This window comes from Osmerus eperlanus, chromosome 24 (genome assembly GCF_963692335.1).
Source record: "Osmerus eperlanus chromosome 24, fOsmEpe2.1, whole genome shotgun sequence".
In the NCBI taxonomy this organism is placed as follows: domain Eukaryota; kingdom Metazoa; phylum Chordata; class Actinopteri; order Osmeriformes; family Osmeridae; genus Osmerus; species Osmerus eperlanus.
In genome coordinates, this window is record NC_085041.1 from 10,780,122 (window position 1) to 10,794,643 (window position 14,522).

At 43.7% G+C, this 14,522-nt stretch overlaps 2 pseudogenes; both read right to left on the minus strand.

The window, feature by feature from the left end:
• Positions 1–6,197: 6,197 nt before the first annotated feature.
• LOC134011449 (5S ribosomal RNA) lies at positions 6,198–6,316 on the minus strand (annotated as a pseudogene).
• An 8,048-nt stretch (positions 6,317–14,364) lies between these two features.
• LOC134011473 (5S ribosomal RNA) lies at positions 14,365–14,483 on the minus strand (annotated as a pseudogene).
• Between the last annotated feature and the right edge of the window lie 39 nt (positions 14,484–14,522).

The following is a 14,522-nucleotide window of genomic DNA, read 5'->3' on the forward strand; positions in this document are numbered from 1 at the left end:
TTGTATATTCCAGCATGATATAGTAAAAGCTTTGTAATTCATAAGGTATTTCTAATATTTTGTTGTTATTATGCTATAAGATGCTGGCAGAGCATGCTGAGCATCTGTTGAATGTTCCTCATCTCGCAGGATGATGGGGCTTGGTGTGTTGCTCTACTCACAGCTTGAGCGTAGCTATGGCGGCCAGGATTGGGCTCTTGTTGTTCTGTGGATGGGTTGTAGAGGGTGCACTGGGGAGGATCAGGTAGGTTCAGGGGGGGAGGATATTGGGGCTGACCAGGGTTGGTTTGGGTAGAATGGATCGGGAGGTGGGGACTCTGTGACGGTAGGTATTCTGGTCCTGATGGAGTCTGTCTGTCTGTCTGGTGGTGCTGTAGTCTTGTGGGGGGGTTTCTGGCTGTAGGTCCTCTGTGTGCAGCTCCTCTTGTTGTAGCTCCAGGAAGACTTCTCCTTGTTCTGGTTGTAGCTCCAGGAAGACTTCTCCTTGCTCTGGTTGGGCTGTGTGGCCTTATGCTTCTCCTATGGGAGTTGTTGGGGTTTCGATTGAGCGCTACATCTTTGAGTGTCTTGGCGAAGGTAGGGATGACTGATTTGTAAAGGTGTACTTGGTCATACAGACAGTCAAGATCAAGTGTGGGGTGGTGGGCCAGTTGGACGTTAGGCTTGAGTGCACAGTCTCTGGATATGCTGGCATTAATCCTCTGGATGGTGGCAGGGTGGAAGTCTTTTCTTGGTAGCAGCGTAGAGATCACTACTCTTGAGTTAGGGAAAGTGTGTGTGGCTTTCTCTATCACACCTTTAAGTGCAGTGGCCACTTTATCTTGCAGTATTCTTAAGTCGTTAGTACCCGTATGAATAATTATGTGACTGGGGGATCCTATCTTTTCTTCATTCAGCAGGTGAAGGGCACCCTGGATGTTTGGACACCAGAGTTTTGTAACTTTGTGTTTCGGGAAGAGCTTTTTTTCTTCTATGTACTTCCCATTCGAGTCGATTAGGAGCACTATTTCTGGAATGTGTGTGTCCTCTGTAGGTGGTGTGGCCTCGGTATGGTTGTTGTGTTCTATGCAAGGGGCGGAGTTCAGTTGGTCCAGATTGATTTGTCCCATATTGTCGAGCTTATTGTCAAGGTCAGAGGTGGGTTGGTTTGTTCTTGGCTCTTTTTCTTGCCTCAGCTCTCTTATCTCTTCTCTCATTGCCGTCAGCTGGGCCTGATAGCTCAACCTTTCTTCCTGTAGTTCTTTCATTTCTATCCTTAGTGCAGACACTTCTCTCTTGAGGTCGTCCCTTCTTTCCTCTGCTTCTTGGTGATTGCTTACAGGCACTTTTCTCTGTTTTTCAGTGTTTTTTGTCTGTGATGTTTGTAGTGTGTTGATGAGTTCTCTCATTTCAACAAGTTCAATTTCTAGTCCCGTGAATCTCTCTCTCATGTCCATTAAAGAGGCGCAGAGTTTAGACATCCTCTCGTCACTGGCGTCGACTTCCACGGGAGTCTGTGTGGTCTCTATAAGGCCTTCAGGAGGGGGGGCATCGTCTGCACAGTCTGCCCCAGCCAGGATGAGGGGGATGTTCTCAGTCTTCTCCTGTTGTGCCTTCTCTTTAATATTTAAAAAGTCTTGTTGGAATTGTTTGATGTCTTTTCCTTGCACTATTATTGTTCCAGTTTTGTACAGGTTAATGTGGGCTATGTCTTTCTCTGGTTCTTCCTCATCTCTTATTCTTAGTTTCCAGCCATTGCAAATCCCTTCTTTTTTTGTTGAGGGGTAGTGCGCTTTAATAGCACTGTGCCAGGCGAGGGGCTGGTCACTGTAGAAGATTAGGTTGCTGACATCTCCAATTTTGTAGGAGTCGGCATATAGTGTCTCTGGGTTGTTTTTTAGAAGCTTTTGTTTGTATTGTTTTCGGCCATTCTCATTAGTAATATCCTTTGGATATAGTATGGATATTGCCTCCATACCAGGGGGGAGGGAATCCATATTCTAGTACATTTAAGGGGATATTCAATTGTCTGTATTTCACTTTTTTTCAGTTAGTTATTCTAACTAGTTAGCTGTTTTGATAGCTCTGATTTGTTTGACAACAACTCACTGCGTTGTCATGGAGACGAAGGTGAACTGTTAGCTTGCTAGCTTGCTGTGGAGTTCTTCAAATTACTGTATTTTTCTTCTGTCCTTTTGCTTATAAAGATGTCCAACTTGTTCAGTATGTGTTCCTATACTGTTTTCCACCTTTTTTTCTTGTATAACTAGGTATAAAGATATCTCTTATGTATGGAAAACTGGACAGCTGACAGTTAACAGCTGTTGACTCCTTGGAACCTATCTCTCTCCCTCTCTCTCTCCCTCTCTCTCTCCCTCTCTCTCTCTCTCTCTCTCTCTCTCTCTCTCTCTCTCTCTCTCTCTCTCTCTCTCTCTCTCTCTCTCTCTCTCTCTCTCTCTCTCGGCAAAATGAAAGCAGCTTCCAGCCCCTTTCATGAAGGACTACTTGTGCATATTGCAAGTGAGCAAAAGAGCATACAGCACCTGGTCTTCCCAGGCGGTCGAACAGCCATGTCCCTACTAGCGGCCAATGGTTGAGCAGAGCTGAGCAGAGTTGAGCAGAAATTAGCCAATCATTGAGCCCTGTTGAGCGAGCCCTTTGCTCAACAGGCCAATCAGGCTCAGGTTTGTCCGTGACGTCAAACTAGGGTCGTCTGTATTTTAAAAACAATGGCGGCGTCTGGTAACAGGCGAATACAGTAATATACAGTTAATGCTCTCGTTTCTCTAAGGTAAGTTCAAATTTCTTAATTCTTGGCTCTTTTGGTAAGTAATTTGGAGGTGCATGTAACTAGCTAGGTGTCAGTTTTGCCATGTTGAATGATTCTCTGAAAATCGGCAAAAACGCCATTGTTTAAGCTACATATGAACCGGAGTTTCCAGCTACATTTAATCCTCTCGTTTCTCTCAGTTAAATTCAAATTTCTTAATTCTTGGCTCTTTTTGTAGGTAATTCGGTGGTGCATCTAGCTAGCTAGATGTCAGTTTTGCTGTGTTGATTGATTCTCTAAAAAACTGCAAAAACGCCATTGTTTACACATGCGGATTATACATGTTCCTCTTGTCATTAAATATGAGCTCGTTTTTCACTTTTATCAATAATCTGGTAGCTTTGCTGCAATATTTAGGTATGAGGTACGTGTTTTGGGTGTGTGACTTGTCTGCTGTGCAGTTTGAAACGGATTTGTAGCATGGATTTATATTGTTTGTGTACATGTAACTGCTGATTTTGGATAGGGAGAAGTTTAAGTTTTCTATTCCTGTTTCCACAGGTCCCAAGTTTCCTGCTTGAAACATGGAGAAGTGTAACGTGTGTAGCAAAAGTTTCACTTTAAAATCAAATTTGACACGACACATGAAGACCCATTTCGCCAAGGAAAACAAGTGTGATGTTTGTGGGAAAGAATTCACTTTCAAGCATCAGTTACAGTCCCACCTCAAGCAACACCAGTACCCGAAGATCCCTTTGTACAGGCCGGGAGAGGCAAGGCTGCACTGTACGGAGGAAGCCAAGAGCGTGGCTGACCATGTGGCCAATGCACCCTGCGTAGCAATAGACCCCACATGGCTGAATCCTGAAACGGCAGAGGCGGAGGCGAAGAAATCTGGAGGGGAGATGTGGATAGCCCAGTTGGTCTGTACATTTGGAAGGTACGCCGGGCAATCCTTCAAATGGTTACTTGAAAACGACATAGGATGGGTTGTGTGGTTGCTCGCCGAGTACTGCTTGAAGGGGGAGCAGAACGACTTGCTCAAGTGGGAAAAGACACGGCTGCTTGAATTTGTCAAGGAGTTCCCTTCGGTGACTTGTCATCTTGACAAGAGGTTGGAGGTAAGATGACTGAGTGAATGTCTTGTCTTTAGATGCTTTCACAATCAATTACTGTTTTGTTGATGAATAGAATTAGCACCTATGATCACCGTCATCACATTTACATTTAGTCATTTAGCAGACGCTCTTATCCAGAGCGACTTACAGTAAGTACAGGGACATTCCCCCGAGGCAAGTAGGGTAAAGTGCCTTGCCCAAGGACACAACGTCATTTGGCACAGCCGGGAATCGAACTGGCAACCTTCAGATTACTAGCCCGATTCCCTAACCGCTCAGCCACCTGACTCCCATTTACTATACATTTCTTGTAGAAACAGAAAACAGAGAAGGTAGAAAGAAAGAAGGCTGAGTGCACTGCCTCCAGGTTAGAGCAGGATCCCAACTATGCAACTGATGCTGAACTGTTGACTGCTGCAGGTAGGTAATTGTTAGGTGAATTCTCAGTATGAAGGCAGGCTGAAAAGAGTCACGACAACGGAAAGGAGTCGACTTTGGTTTATTAGTCAAGCTGTCCGGATCAAATCATCAGTTCAGGACAAACTGAGAGCATGAATGAAAACCCTGTCTCTCATGACATGCTGAAATACAGTAGCTGGAAAGTACATATATAGAATGCACAGAATCATTTCCTTAAAGGCTCTCAGTGGTCAGTGCATTGATACCGTAAAAGAGACAACAGTCGAACGAGTCCCTTATACAATATTACATAATTCATGTACATGTATTATTTATACATTGTGTTCTTCTATGATTCGAACTAAATTGATGCCAAAAGTGTTTTGGTCTAATGACATGTATCTACTAAATGGAATGTATTATTATAAAGCACTAAATGCAATTTTTGTGTGTCTCTTCAGAAAAACTCCTTCACGAGTCCGAGGTGAGGAAAGGCGTGGTGCAAAGCGAAGGTAAGTACATTCTTTCACAAGTATACTTAACCACCAATTTACATAGTTGAATGCTTACACTATCCTGTCACTCCCCACATGTTATTGCAGGCTGGAAGTGAAGAAACCAGCAGAGCAGGGGAACAAGCCCATCCAGCCCAAGCCTGCCACGTACATCCCGCCTCGAGTGTCTGCAGCACCAGTACTGCTGGTGGTCCCGGCACAGCCACGGGCTCCATCCATGATGCTGCCGGGGACATCCTGCAGTCAGGGCAGTGCTGGCTTTATTCCAGCAGCACCGCCACCTGTACCTGTGTCCAAACCAGCCAAGCCTCATAGATCCTTGAGGCCATGCGGGGCGTGCCAGGTACCCAATTGTGGGGGGCAGCGTAAGAGATACACACCCTCAAAAGATAAGGTTTCTGGAAGCAACCAAAAAATCTTTACGTTCTGCCCTGTAACCAGAAAGGCCACCACTTTGGGTTTTGAAGGTGTGGTGTATGAAAGTTTTGAGCATTTCAAAAAGGTGGTTGATGATGTATTAGAAAAAAGGAAAGCATCTTAGTGCACTTGTAATTTCAGTTTTAATTTGTATATTTTATATGGTTTATATTTTATATATGTTTGATATGTTCAATGTATTTATATGTTTGAAATGTTTGATATGTTTGATATGTTAGATATGTTAGATATGTTCAATATGTTTATATTTTATATGTTTATATATGTTTTATATGTTTATACCAGTTTATATATCAAAGTTACTGAATACTGTAATAAATACTGGACAAAGATAGCCAGAGGTTCCAAGTTCTGACCAAGGGGGGCTGCCTGAAAGGTAGCTGGCATTTCCACGTGCCTCAGGACCCGAACTCTCTGCATCTTGTTCAGCTCCTCATGATTAACTCAATTCTAATAGCATATTTTGTGGTACTTTCTTTGCATGGTTCATGTAGAAATATCATTATTTGGTGCAGGGGCTGTTGTTTCTTACTAAATCCAACCTGTCTGACAAATAAGATTATTCTTGGTTGTTTTTCAATTAATTAAAAAGACTTGGGAGAGTTTTCATTTATGTATTCATATAAAATAACTACAATGTGTAATAAAACACCAATCCCGAGATCCCAGGAAGTGATCGTGATCCCAGGGTGAGCAATAGGGACTTGGGGGGGGAGGTGAGCCATTCCCAGGCGGTCTCCCATCCAAGTACTAACCAGGCCCAACCCTGCTTAGCTTCCGAGATCGGACGAGATCGGGCGTTGCCATGTTGGTTTGGCCGTACAAAATAAGTTGACAACCATAGGCTACTTATTCATATCAAGACTTGGTATTTGTCAATCCAAGGTGGTCTCTCTCTCTCTCTCTCTCGGCAAAATGAAAGCAGCTTCCAGCCCCTTTCATGAAGGACTACTTGTGCATATTGCAAGTGAGCAAAAGAGCATACAGCACCTGGTATTCGCAGGCGGTCTCCCATCTAAGTACTAACCACGTCCAACCCTGCTTAGCTTCCGAGATCGGACGAGATCGGGCGTTGCCATGCTGGTTTGGCCATACAAAATAAGTTGACAACCATAGGCTACTTATTCATATCCAGACTTGGTATTTGTCAATCCAAGGTGGTCTCTCTCTCTCTCTCTCTCTCTCTCTCTCTCTCTCTCTCTCTCTCTCTCTCTCTCTCTCTCTCTCTCTCTCTCTCTCTCTCTCTCTCTCTCTCTCTCTCTCTCTCTCTCTCTCTCTCTCTCTCTCTCTCTCTCTCTCTCTCTCTCTCTCTCTCTCTCTCTCTCTCTCTCTCTCTCTCTCTGCAAAATAAAGCAGCTTCCAGCCCCTTTCATGAAGGACTACTTGTGCATATTGCAAGTGAGCAAAAGAGCATACAGCACCTGGTATTCCCAGGCGGTCTCCCATCCAAGTACTAACCAGGCCCAACCCTGCTTCCGAGATCAGACGAGATCGGGCGTTGCTTTTTTTTGTGGTTACGCCACACAGTAACATCACAAGATACCCATCACCCACACCAGTTCTCATAATAGCCCCCATACTGTCAACACACCCGAACCCCATTCACTATCAGTCCGTAGGCAGGTCCTTCTTCAGGAAGCTGGTCCGCACCTTGTCCCCCTTTTTTAAGTCACTTATATACTGGGCAATATATATTCCCTTTGTAAATTCCCGCGACTCACCCTCTACCCTCTTCACCACCGTTTTCCGATACTTCTTCACCACGGCCGGGCCGCGCCTCTCCCTCCGTTCCTTCCATCCTCTCTCTTCCCTCCACCTCCCGCCTGCTCCATGTCGCCGCCCAGTTCCAGATCGTCCTCCCCGTCGTTTTTGGCCCCTCCGACCTCGCTGCTGTCCTCCAGAGCCACAACCTCGCCCCCACCGCCTCCACCGTGCGCAGTTTCCCCACCATGCTCCACGTCCTCCTCCACGACCTCCTGGTTCACGCCGTCGCCTTCGCCGCCGACCTCACTCTCGTCCTCCACTCCCGAACTGTCTCCCATCTCATATTCACCTCCTCCTACGTCGTCAGCCGATTCTTCTCCTTTCTTCTCATTCCGCTCCATTGGCTGGGCGTCCTCTCCCCTCTCGCTTCCTTCTCCGTCGGCGTCCTCCCCGCTCCGCTGGACACACTCCCTCGCGTAGTGCCCAGCCTTGCCACACCTAAAGCATTTAAAATCCGGGCAGTCTCTAAATATGTGCCCTGCTTTAATGCACAATCTGCAGACCCTCACCTGTCGGTCATGAATCACTCTGAAAAATTCAGCTCCTCTCAGTGTCTCAAATTTTGTCGAGTAGGGGAGTGACCGCACCTGTTCATTGAAACGTACTTTTAAAAACCGAGTCCCATCAACAACCTCCGTTCCAGGCCATACGCGGCGCTTAATAGCCGAAATGGCCCGAACTCCCCAGTCCTCCAGTTTGGCCAGTATTTTCCCATCCTCCAAATATACTGGCAGGTTCAGAAACGACACCACCATTTCATTGCTAACAATGCAGCTAGCATGCACTAGCGCTCCTTGCACTCTAATGCCGTCCATCAATTTCTCCTTCCTCTTCCTTCATGGTAATCTCGTACGTCCTGGGCCCTTTCACCCTGCAGCCCAACACCACTCCACACTCCTTCTTCACACCCCTCAGTAAATCCATCACAGAAACGTTCTCTGTACCTTCAACCACCACCTCCACTGTCAATTCTTTGCCATACCTCGTTTCTTTCTCATTTTGTCTGTCCGATTCTCCTTGGTTTCTTTCCCCTTCACTCCTTTCGTCCGTGTGCTTTTCCATTGTCAAATCCAGTCCGTTGTTTGTTGCCATGATAGCCGTCCGTAACATGAAACACAGAAAACCAAAGTCCCCCAAACAGCAACAGCTGCTGGGGGAAAGACAACTAACACACCCCAAAACTATTTATGAACAAAAACCGAAAGAAATAAACAAAAATAACAACGTAAGACGACAAAAAACTACTCCACACCAAACACTCTCCACCTGCTCTCAGCACTCACTTCCTGGTTCACTCCCTGAAAGGGGCGTTGCCATGCTGGTTTTTAGATACACACACACATATGTATATATACATATATATATGTATACGCATACACACATGTATACACACCCACACGTATATATACACACGCATATACCCATACATACACATACATACGCACATACAGGTTATATAATGATAATAATAATAGTAAAAATCAAATACTAAATTTGAAATTCTGAAAAATTACAGTAAAATTTAAACAAAATATTAAAACAAAAATTAAAACATGTTATGTTTGCCATATTATAAATTGTCCTCATTGTGGCTTTCTCTAAAGCCATGACAGGCTGATACATACTTTGCTGCTAAAATACAGCAGTTAGGTTTTTCTCCCAATAAATAAACCAGTCTCTCTCTATTTGTTACATTTTCAAATTCCTTGTATATGCTGGTAATTTTGGGGAAGTATTTGGTTCGAATGTTTGTATAGTGGTCACATTCTGTTAGGAAGTGGAGCTCTGTCTCCACTTCTCCCTGTGAGCAGACAGAGCACAGCCTCTCTTCTCTGGGCAGCCATGTCTGCCTGTGACGGCCTGTCTATGGCCAGGCTGTGCTCACTGAGTCTGTATTTAGTTAATGTCTTCCTTATTTTTGGTTCAGACACAGTGATCAGGTATTCTGCCATTGTGTACTGTCTTTTTAGATTCAAATAGCATTCTAATTTATTTTGCTTTAGTGTAACTTCTTTCCAATAAACAATGTACTTTTCTTTTTGCTGTTTTGCTATTTGTTTTGGATTAATAAGGTGGCTGCTGTCTTGAGGCTCTGTGGGGTTTGGTGAGCAGAGCCTCTGGACTAGCTGGATGAGAGGACTCTTATCTGGCTTCATCTTTTGGCATAGAAGGGCTTTGTGGTGGAAGGTATTTTCATCACTTTGGCTAAGGTGTAGGTAGAATTTAGTTGCTCTTTTTTGTATTTTGATGATTAAAGGATACACTCCTAATTCAGCTCTGCAGGCATTGTTTGGGGTTTTGCGTTGAACTCTTAATATGTTTTTACAGAATTCTGCGTGCAGGCTTTCTATGGGGTGTTTGTCCCACTTGGCGAATTCTTGGTTAGTAGGTGGGCCCCAGATTTCACAGCCATATATGGCAATGGGTTCTATAATAGATTCAATAATTTTAAGCCAGATTTTGATTGGGATGTCAATTTTAACATTTCTTTTGATGGCGTAAAAAGCCCTTCGTGCCTTGTCTCTCAGGTCATTTGCAGCTTTTTGGAAGTGGCCTGTGGTGCTGATGTTTAGACCAAGGTAAGTATAATTTTTGGTGTATTCTAATTGGTTGGTTCCCAGGAGGAATCGATATTTGGGATCCTGATTTCTGGTTCTTTTTTGGAAAACAAGAATTTTAGTCTTTTTTAGATTGACTGTTAGGGCCCAATTTTGACAGAATCTGTGCAGCAGGTCTAGATGTTGCTGTAGTCCCTCCTTGGTTGGGGACAGAAGCACAAGGTCGTCTGCAAAGAGGAGGCATTTGACCTCTGTGTCCAGGAGAGGCATTCCAGGTGCTGCAGACTGTTCTAGTTCCCTCGCCAGACCATTTATGTAGATATTAAAGAGGGTGGGACTCAGACTGCATCCCTGTCTTACTCCTCGACCTTGGACAAAGAAGTCTGTATGCCTTTGTCCAATTTTGACTGCACACTTGGTATTTGTGTACATTGATTTTATGAGGTCATATGTTTTCCCCCCGACTCCGCTCTCTATCAGTTTATATAAAAGGCCTTCATGCCAGATTGAGTCAAATGCTTTTTGGAAATCAACAAAGCAAGAGAAGATTTTATTCTTGTTTTGGTTAATTTGTTGGTCGACAATTGATTGTAGAGTGAATATATGATCCGATGTACGGAAATTTGGTAGAAAGCCAATTTGACATTTGCTCAGTATATTGTTTTCGCTGAGAAAGTGCAGGAGTCTGTTATTAATAATGCTACAGAGGATTTTACCCAGTCTGCTGTTGACACATATCCCACGGTAATTATTGGGATCGAATTTGTCTCCATTTTTAAATATTGGGGTGATCAGACCTTGGTTCCAGACTTTAGGGAATACACCAGAACTGAGGATGGTGTTAAAAAGTTTTAGTATGGCCAATTTGAATTTGTCATCCGTAAATTTGATCATTTCGTTTAGTATACCATCAACACCGCAGGCTTTATTGGATTTTAGGTTTTGTATTTTATCTTGTAGTTCGTTCAATGTTATTGAAAAGTCAAGAGGGTTCTGGTAATTCTTAATTGCAGATTCAAGTAATTGGAGCTTATCGTGTATGTGTTTTTGTTCTGGGTTCTTATCTATGTACATGAAAAGCTTGGAGAAGTGGTTAATCCATATATCCCCATTTTGAATTGGTAATTCTTCATGTTGTTGTTTATATAGTCTGTTCCAGTTTTCCCAAAAAACATTTGATTGAATAGATTCTTCAATTACATTGAGCTGTTCTGTGATACATTGTTCCTTCTTTTTCCTTAGTATGTTTTTATACTCTTTAAGTGTTATGCCATAGTGATGGCGTAGTGCCTGGTTATCTGGGTCTCTGTGTTTCTGGTTAGATACATTTCTCAGTATCTTCCTCATGCTTTTACATTCCTCGTCAAACCATTTTTCTTTATAATTATTGGCCTTTTTGGGGTTTTTGTTTGAGGTTTTAAGATTAGATAGAGAGGCAGATATATCAAATATGTTGCTTATGTTCTCTATTGCTACATTGACACCTTCACTATTACAGGGGAATGTTTTGTTTAAGAAATTATCCAATAGAGATTGTACTTGTGGCTGGTGGATAGCATCCTGATAGGTTTCTTGGCTATCTTTCCGCCATCGGTAACGATTACTAATGCTATGTAGATTGCTTGTTTTAGATGATTCTTGATTAATTAATTCTTTGTTCATATACAGTGTGATTTTGCTGTGGTCTGATAGGGGGGTGGATGGGCTTACTGTTAATGCTCTGAGAGACTCTGGGCTGAGGTCTGTGATACAGTAGTCCACAGTACTACTGCCAATAGATGAGCTGAAGGTGTACCTTCCGTAAGAGTCCCCTCTTAGCCTACCATTGACTATATAGAGACCAAGGGTGCGACACAGTTGTAGTAGTTGAGACCCGTTTCTGTTAGTTATTTTGTCGTAGTTGAGTCTCACTGGGCACCTAGGGAAGCTGAGGCTGTCTCCACCAGGTAGATGCTTATCCCCTTGGTTGCAAAGGATGTCTGGTTGTTCTCCAGTTCTGGAGTTTAGGTCACCACAAAGCATTACATTTCCCTGGCTTTGGAAGTTGCTTATCTCTTCTTCTAATATGGAGAAGCTCTCTTCTTTAAAATGGGGGGATTCTACTGGGGGTATATAGATGGCACATAAGAAGACATTTCTCTCATTTGAGAGTATTTTGCAATCTATTTCAATCCAAATGTGAAATGTTCCTTTTTTGATAAATTTAATGCCATGACTTAGGTCTGACTTATACCAAATGAGTATACCTCCTGAGTCCCTTCCCTGTCTAACTCTTGGTAATTTAGTGGATGGGATTATTAGTTCTTTATAACCTAGGGGGCAACCAGTAGGTTCATCGCCTCTACTCCAAGTTTCCTGTAGGATAATTATGTCTATGTTTTTTACTTCTTTACTAAAATCTGGGTTTCTGCTCTTAAGGCCAAAAGTAGAGGACCTCAGTCCTTGTATATTCCAGCATGATATAGTAAAAGCTTTGTAATTCATAAGGTATTTCTAATATTTTGTTGTTATTATGCTATAAGATGCTGGCAGAGCATGCTGAGCATCTGTTGAATGTTCCTCATCTCGCAGGATGATGGGGCTTGGTGTGTTGCTCTACTCACAGCTTGAGCGTAGCTATGGCGGCCAGGATTGGGCTCTTGTTGTTCTGTGGATGGGTTGTAGAGGGTGCACTGGGGAGGATCAGGTAGGTTCAGGGGGGGAGGATATTGGGGCTGACCAGGGTTGGTTTGGGTAGAATGGATCGGGAGGTGGGGACTCTGTGACGGTAGGTATTCTGGTCCTGATGGAGTCTGTCTGTCTGGTGGTGCTGTAGTCTTGTGGGGGGGTTTCTGGCTGTAGGTCCCCTGTGTGCAGCTCCTCTTGTTGTAGCTCCAGGAAGACTTCTCCTTGCTCTGGTTGTAGCTCCAGGAAGACTTCTCCTTGCTCTGGTTGGGCTGTGTGGCCTTATGCTTCTCCTATGGGAGTTGTTGGGGTTTCGATTGAGCGCTACATCTTTGAGTGTCTTGGCGAAGGTAGGGATGACTGATTTGTAAAGGTGTACTTGGTCATACAGACAGTCAAGATCAAGTGTGGGGTGGTGGGCCAGTTGGACGTTAGGCTTGAGTGCACAGTCTCTGGATATGCTGGCATTAATCCTCTGGATGGTGGCAGGGTGGAAGTCTTTTCTTGGTAGCAGCGTAGAGATCACTACTCTTGAGTTAGGGAAAGTGTGTGTGGCTTTCTCTATCACACCTTTAAGTGCAGTGGCCACTTTATCTTGCAGTATTCTTAAGTCGTTAGTACCCGTATGAATAATTATGTGACTGGGGGATCCTATCTTTTCTTCATTCAGCAGGTGAAGGGCACCCTGGATGTTTGGACACCAGAGTTTTGTAACTTTGTGTTTCGGGAAGAGCTTTTTTTCTTCTATGTACTTCCCATTCGAGTCGATTAGGAGCACTATTTCTGGAATGTGTGTGTCCTCTGTAGGTGGTGTGGCCTCGGTATGGTTGTTGTGTTCTATGCAAGGGGCGGAGTTCAGTTGGTCCAGATTGATTTGTCCCATATTGTCAAGGTTATTGTCAAGGTCAGAGGTGGGTTGGTTTGTTCTTGGCTCTTTTTCTTGCCTCAGCTCTCTTATCTCTTCTCTCATTGCCGTCAGCTGGGCCTGATAGTTCTTTCATTTCTATCCTTAGTGCAGACACTTCTCTCTTGAGGTCGTCCCTTCTTTCCTCTGCTTCTTGGTGATTGCTTACAGGCACTTTTCTCTGTTTTTCAGTGTTTTTTGTCTGTGATGTTTGTAGTGTGTTGATGAGTTCTCTCATTTCAACAATTTCTAGTCCCGTGAATCTCTCTCTCATGTCCATTAAAGAGGCGCAGAGTTTAGACATCCTCTCGTCACTGGCGTTGACTTCCACGGGAGTCTGTGTGGTCTCTATAAGGCCTTCAGGAGGGGGGGCATCGTCTGCACAGTCTGCCCCAGCCAGGATGAGGGGGATGTTCTCAGTCTTCTCCTGTTGTGCCTTCTCTTTAATATTTAAAAAGTCTTGTTGGAATTGTTTGATGTCTTTTCCTTGCACTATTATTGTTCCAGTTTTGTACAGGTTAATGTGGGCTATGTCTTTCTCTGGTTCTTCCTCATCTCTTATTCTTAGTTTCCAGCCATTGCAAATCCCTTCTTTTTTTGTTGAGGGGTAGTGCGCTTTAATAGCACTGTGCCAGGCGAGGGGCTGGTCACTGTAGAAGATTAGGTTGCTGACATCTCCAATTTTGTAGGAGTCGGCGTATAGTGTCTCTGGGTTGTTTTTTAGAAGCTTTTGTTTGTATTGTTTTCGGCCATTCTCATTAGTAATATCCTTTGGATATAGTATGGATATTGCCTCCATACCAGGGGGGAGGGAATCCATATTCTAGTACATTTAAGAGGATATTCAATTGTCTGTATTTCACTTTTTTTCAGTTAGTTATTCTAACTAGTTAGCTGTTTTGATAGCTCTGATTTGTTTGACAACAACTCACTGCGTTGTCATGGAGACGAAGGTGAACTGTTAGCTTGCTAGCTTGCTGTGGAGTTCTTCAAATTACTGTATTTTTCTTCTGTCCTTTTGCTTATAAAGATGTCCAACTTGTTCAGTATGTGTTCCTATACTGTTTTCCACCTTTTTTTCTTGTATAACTAGGTATAAAGATATCTCTTATGTATGGAAAACTGGACAGCTGACAGTTAACAGCTGTTGACTCCTTGGAACCTTGGAACTCTCTCTCTCTCTCTCGGCAAAATGAAAGCAGCTTCCAGCCCCTTTCATGAAGGACTACTTGTGCATATTGCAAGTGAGCAAAAGAGCATACAGCACCTGGTATTCCCAGGCGGTCTCCCATCCAAGTACTAACCAGGCCCAACCCTGCTTAGCTTCCGAGATCGGACGAGATCGGGCGTTGCCATGCTGTTTTTTTTTTTCTCTTTTTATTATAAAAAATACTTTTTACACTTTTGTCAATT